Genomic DNA, 6,332 nt, shown 5'->3' on the forward strand with positions numbered 1-6,332 from the left:
CCTTTTCTCCAGCCACATGAAAATTTGACAATTACACTGCCAAACTGCCACGCTCTGAAACTGCCCAGGAACTGGGCATCACTTGGGGGCTTCTTTGCTGGTTGTAGTCTGTCCACAGAGCAGACCTAAGAAAGGTGCTGCCCTTGGATTTGGAAAACAAAGAATCAGGAGGCATTATGCAGCCTGATGTCTGAGTATGGGAGAGGTCTAGACAGAAAGAGTTGCTTTTAGCAGCAGCAAACACAGGATACTCCTTCCAGAATTAGTCACTTTGCTCTTACCAGTCTCTATCACTTACAGACCTCAAAGGGGAGAGGCTAAAGCAACGCCCTGAGGTTTAGTGAATGGAACTTTTTCCTTCTTCCCCAGGTGGTCACCAAGATTTGTCAAATGAGAAGCATTCCAATCCCTATATCACCACTCCAGGTTCATTTTGTGGCAAAGTGTATACAACGTTATATTTACTTTGCAGTAGCAATGGGGCCGAGAAAACATGAAAAACAGCCAGAGGAAAAGAGAAACATAGGGTACTTTAAAGCATATGGGCACCTTGTCAAAAAATTTCACAAAAATGTCAGAAAAGAAATAGCAACAGCTGCTGAAGACATACAGTGAACACCTCCGGCTTTGGACCTTGATTATACCATATATCTCACCCCACTACTGCCCCCATTTCATTCCTCCCCTGGGAAACATATCTTCAGAGATTAAAAGGAAGCCAATAATTTGACTAACAGGGCTTCTACAAACATCTACATATTTACTTTTTTTGATTCTTCCCACATCACAAGAATATGGTTCTCTAAGTTCAACAGTGGAAGTATAAATAGAAACTAAGGTGATGAGATTCTAGCGAGCAGACAGTGGGTGCCTTTTTACTGGCTCTTCCTACCTCCATAGCCTTATCAGGAGTCATACACACTACTCGGCTTTTCTAATGGTGACAGTGATTAAAGAGGGGAAAGTTAGTGTTTTCTAGTTCCTGGAATAATCCATAATGTTGAATACACCACAAAAAAGGAACTGAGAGAAGAGTTAATCCTTGAGGAGTTGACAGCCACGTTTCACTCTATCTCGAAGGGCCTCTTTGACTTTGTCATTCCGGAGAGTGAAGATGAAAGGGTTCAGCAGAGGGGTTAACACGGAAATCAACAGGGAGACTATCTTATTGTACTCAGCTGCCTGCGTTTGCTTGGGTTTCACAAACAGGAACAAGCAGCTGCCATAGCCGATGACAACAAAGATGAGGTGGGAGGCACACGTAGAGAAGGCTTTCCTGCGGCCGGAGCCTGAGGGGATCCTGAGGATGGTGGAGGTGATGTAGGTGTAGGAGACAATTGTTGGGGCCAGAGAACCAATGATAATGAAAACAGCCATTAAAAACAGAACAAACTCTGTGAAAAGAGTGTCATCACACGATAGTTTGAGCAACTGACCTTGGTCACAATAAAAATGGTCTAACACGTTTGATTTGCAGAAGGTAAACTGAAATGTGGCATAGACTGGCCAGATTCCAGAAAGGAACCCAAACACCCAAACACCCAATCACCACCGAGATGCAGGTGTGGCTGTTCATAATGGTATTGTACCTCAAAGGGTTACAGACAGCCACGTAACGGTCCACAGCCATCACTCCCAACAGTGCAAACTCTGTGGTCCCCAGAGCAAGGTACAGGAGGAGCTGGGTGACACATGTTTTTTTTTTTTTTTTTTTTTTTAATGCAAAACACATTTGTTTGCATGTACAACAGGAGGATTAGGATCTGAGATGAAAAGAGAAGCATACTTCTGTCAAATGGAGATCAGGATTCTTAAGGAGCTGACTTTGGGACCTTCTGGGCAGGAGGACTTGGAGAGTTGCCTGTAGATTCTGACATGTAGTCAGAGACATTGTCTGCATCCCAGGGAGCAGCAACCCCTAGCGCATCAAAGGGGCAATAATGTAGGTGATGACGGCAGAAAGATGACCAAGGGAAAAATACATGGGGGACTGAAGACGTTTATCAACGCAAACAATGACCATGTTCCCCATTACTGTCACTGAGTAGAAGAGAAAGAATACAGCAAAAAGAATTTGATGTAGTTCTTGGGACCCAGGGAACCCTAAAAGGCAGAATTCAGTTCAGTGGCACTTGAGTGATTGCTCGTCATTCAGTTCTTGTTTCTGCTCCTTGGGAAACCTAGAGATCAAAAGAAGAGAAACGCTGTTCCACATGGTCCTGCTCTCAAGAGAGAAGGACAGCCTAGGATGAGGAACCATTTCCAACCTGGGGGCCAGGTGAGCTGCCCCTATGAGGATGCTCTGCACAAAGTCAGACCCAAATGTGTCACTTCCGGTCCAGCTGAAAGTTCACTGCCTGGAATGGATGAAGATAGCATCCTCTCCACTTGTGTGAAGAACACCTCTCTTGTCTTTTTTCCCCTCTAGATGTTCTTTCTCACAGGGCACAAAGGTTAAGACTTGAAGGAGGCCAGTTTTGATGCTGAGTCAGCCTCTTGGATCTGGGAGTTGTTCTTTCCACTTAGGTTAACTGTGTAACTGTAAGTAAGTGTAGTCGCTGCTTTGCGACCCCATGGACTGTAGCCCATCAGGCTCCTCTGTCCAAGAATACTGGAGTGGGTGGCCATTTCCTTCTCCAGGGGATCTTCCCGACCCAGGGATAGAACCTGAGTCTTCTGCATCACAGGCAGATGCTTTACCTTCTGAGCCACAAGGGAAGCCGAGGTTAGCTGTAGCAGATGACATAGTAGCATTCCAGAGAATGTACAAAAGACTGAAATTTACCCCACCCTTCATCCTGATTGGTACTGCAGAGACCCAGGTAGGGGTCAGCAGAAAAAAAGCAAAGGGTCTAAGAACAACATCCCTGATTTTCCCGGCTTTTAGAATCTCCATATGACAGAGCAGCTAGTGTTCCAAAACAATAACTCTTTGAACCTGAGATAATTTTCCAGATAGATTAATTCTTCTCTAACTCCATTTGCTTTCCAAGTTTTGGCAGGAAGGAAAGATAGCACCCAGCTTTGACAAGTTTAGACCTAAGGCTCTCAGGCACTCAGGATGCCAGAATCTCTACCTCTCACTTCAACCATCCCACTACACTAATGTCATCTCATCAGAGGACTCTTTCCAAAATCACCCTCCTTAAAATAGGTCTGACCTGCTCATTTCTGGACTTCCATTCTCCTCACAGCTCTTATTGCATTAGATTATGTTAATATTTAATTGTTTATTTCATTCCTTAATTGAACATGAAACAAAGGCAGCAGTAAACAAAATAAAACTTGTGGCCAGGTAGAGCTTACATTTAAGGAGGGGTTCAAGGTCATTCTGCAAACAAGTAATTAAAATATTGAAGATGTTAGTTTACTAAGAATGCCATAGGAAAAAAAGCAAGAAACAGGACATGAAATTTCACTTTATTTGTTCATTGTCCACGTGTGATGATGGAATATAAGCTCCATGAGAGCAAAGATGAATCTTCTATATAGTATATATAATTATATATATCATTTATTTGGCTTCACTGGGTATTATTCCTGGCATGTGAACTCTTAGCTGTGGCATGTGGGATCTAGTTCCCCACCCAGGGATCAAACCTGCCCCCCTGCACTGGGAGAGCAGAGTTCTAGCTACTGGACCACCTGGGAAATTAAAAATTATGAAAATTCCCTGAGAGTGTTAGTCAACTCTTTGCAGCCCCACGCACTATAGCCCACTAGGCTCTTCTGTCCATGGGATTTTCCAGGCAAGAATACTGGAGTGGGTTGCCATGCACTTCTCCAGGGAATCTTCCTGACCCAATATATTTAAATATTTAAAATATATGCTTAAGACAAATAAGTAGAGATGAAAATTTGACATATTCTGGCAGAGGAAGGATGTAGGAATATATAGTATATGATTAAAAAGTACGAGATCCTGGCCAAGACTCATAAGCCATATTTCCCCATCTTATTGCTCTTCGTTTGCCTTGCTTCCTCACTTTATGATTTTCCCTTCCTCTTTTCTTCCTGAACTTCTTCAGTACTTCTGTACATCTTTCACTGATGGGAATCCAGGCTTCAAAGACAGAACCATTGGGAGATCTCAGGGGTCTGCTTCTCCCCAGTTTTCTGTAACCACCACTAGATGAAGAAACACGAGAGAGGAGCCTGCTAACCGACATCAGGAGCTACGCCTGCACCAGCTCAGGGTCAGAGAAGAGCTGCCTCTGCTCTCCACTCTGCAGCTGCTCCCTGGCCCAGCCTCCAGACTCTTGGCGTCCTCCTCTAGAAGGCAGCCAAGCCAGAACTCCCCATCCTCATCCTCTCTGACACTTTCCTCTGTATGGGGGAACCCTGAGAAGACACTCACCTCAATGCGCGGGCTCCTCTGCCACTTGTAGTGCTCTCTGGGGCTTGGGCAGGGCTACTCCTGTCTGGCTACTGCTGAGCTGACACAGGGGTCAGAGCTTCTTGGTGCTGCCTCCACTGGTGATGAAGAAGGAAACTGTCCTCAGGGAGGGGCTTAGGGGAAAAAAGTCCAGAAAAAATAGTGCTGTGGGGAGTTAAGGGTCACTCTCTCTGTCTCTGTTTCTCTCCTTCCCTTCTTCCCAAGGGGACTTAGTCTTAGTTCTTAATTGGCCCAGGCTTAGGGCATCCTTCAGCAAGCAATCTGGGGAGAGCAGAAAAAACTTTTTAGTTGTTCCCATTCTTGAGCAATTAAATTTCAGAACTTTTTCAGCTTTTTGTTCAATGGGAAACCTAAAAGCTTACCAGAGACTTCTCAATACCAAGGTTGCCTTCTCAAAGGCCCTAAGTCTAGGTTCCCAGAAGATGTCTCAGACTCCGAGTAGATCACCCCTTCTGCTCTTTATCCTAAGCTCTTCCCAGGATTTCTTAGATAATTGGAGGCAAAATCAGTTCCATCACCCCCCAATAGGAAACTCCACAACTGACTTCTAAAATATGCCCCAACATTCAAAAAAGCTTGCATTTTGGTCTCAGTCAATGCTTAACTTCAACAGGAAGCCCCTAAGAACTACCACCAGAACGCCATAGAAATCTTCTACCCCTAAATCTAACTGCTCTAGGCTACTGTCTCAGGTTTCCACTCTTCTCATGCATGTGCATTTGTATGATTCCAAGCAAGGCTCTTGCAGACATTGATCTCCATGGCATGTCCCTGATCACTAGCTGGCCACTTCCATGTAGAAAGAGCATAAGGGCAGCCTAATGTAGGCAGTTGCATCTACAACCTGGTACAACTGGCAAAACATAAATTGGTGCTAGAATGAGACAGATATGTGAGAGTTACAAAGCCTTTATCAAGAGTTTGGATTTCATTTTAAGTATACCTGTTAAATCAGAGAATGTCATTGTTACCAAAGGGTATGAATTGAGAATAATCTTGCGTCTATCCCTCCAACTGTCCATGCCCAACCAGATGGAATATAATCTTAGACAAATCTTGTAAGCAGGTATCTACATATTCTTTTGAAGAAAACGCCAGGAAAATGTGTAATATTTCCTCTCTCACTTAACAATATATAAAAGATGTTCTCCCATATCAACACAATCTTCTTTTCTCGCATAGTGCTCCCTTATATGTGTGTTCTGTTCTTTATTAGGTAGCCCTCTGTTGATCAACTTTGTCGCTTTCATTTTTATCACAAAAATTAAGCTATACATCATTTTAGAAATATGTCAGTCCATAAAAAATTTTACATATGGAAAAATCCTTAGAGTTAAAATTTCTAGGTGAGAGAATCCCATACATATTGTAGTTACCAAATTTTCCCAGAGTATAACTGAATTATTATCCATAGATTTTAAATTGATTTGTACAACCATGAGGACTGTATAAGAGAGCTCTTGATCTACTGATGTTTTACCAACCTAATATATAATCAAAATTTTAGATTAATCTTAAATTGAAGAGAAAAAAAAATAAGACTCCTTAACAGAGAAATCAAATTAAAACCTGATGAAGTGAAAAAAGTTTTGCAAGATAAAATGACCAAAACTGACTCAAAAAGAAATTAACAACATGCTCAATGAACTAAATCATAATTGAAATATTCTCAGGAAGAAAGCTACAGTTCAGATGGCTTTACTGGTGGATTCTATCAAATGTTTAGGGAAGAAATAATGCCAATACCAATTTTATACAAAATCTTCAGGAAACTGAGGAGAAGGAGCACTGCTCCACCATTATTTTGATATTGAAGATACCACAGGAAAGTAAATCAATAAACAAATATTCTTCATAAATAGAGATGCAGAATCCTTAATTAAATATTTGAATAGTAAACTCAGCAATAAGAAAAAAGGATATCATGCCATAGAAA

At 42.3% G+C, this 6,332-nt stretch overlaps 1 pseudogene; it reads right to left on the minus strand.

Annotated features, from left to right (window-relative positions):
* OR9A19P (olfactory receptor family 9 subfamily A member 19, pseudogene) lies at positions 1,036 to 2,151 on the minus strand (annotated as a pseudogene).

The sequence above is a fragment of the Bos taurus genome, chromosome 4, assembly GCF_002263795.3.
Source record: "Bos taurus isolate L1 Dominette 01449 registration number 42190680 breed Hereford chromosome 4, ARS-UCD2.0, whole genome shotgun sequence".
Lineage (NCBI taxonomy): Eukaryota > Metazoa > Chordata > Mammalia > Artiodactyla > Bovidae > Bos > Bos taurus.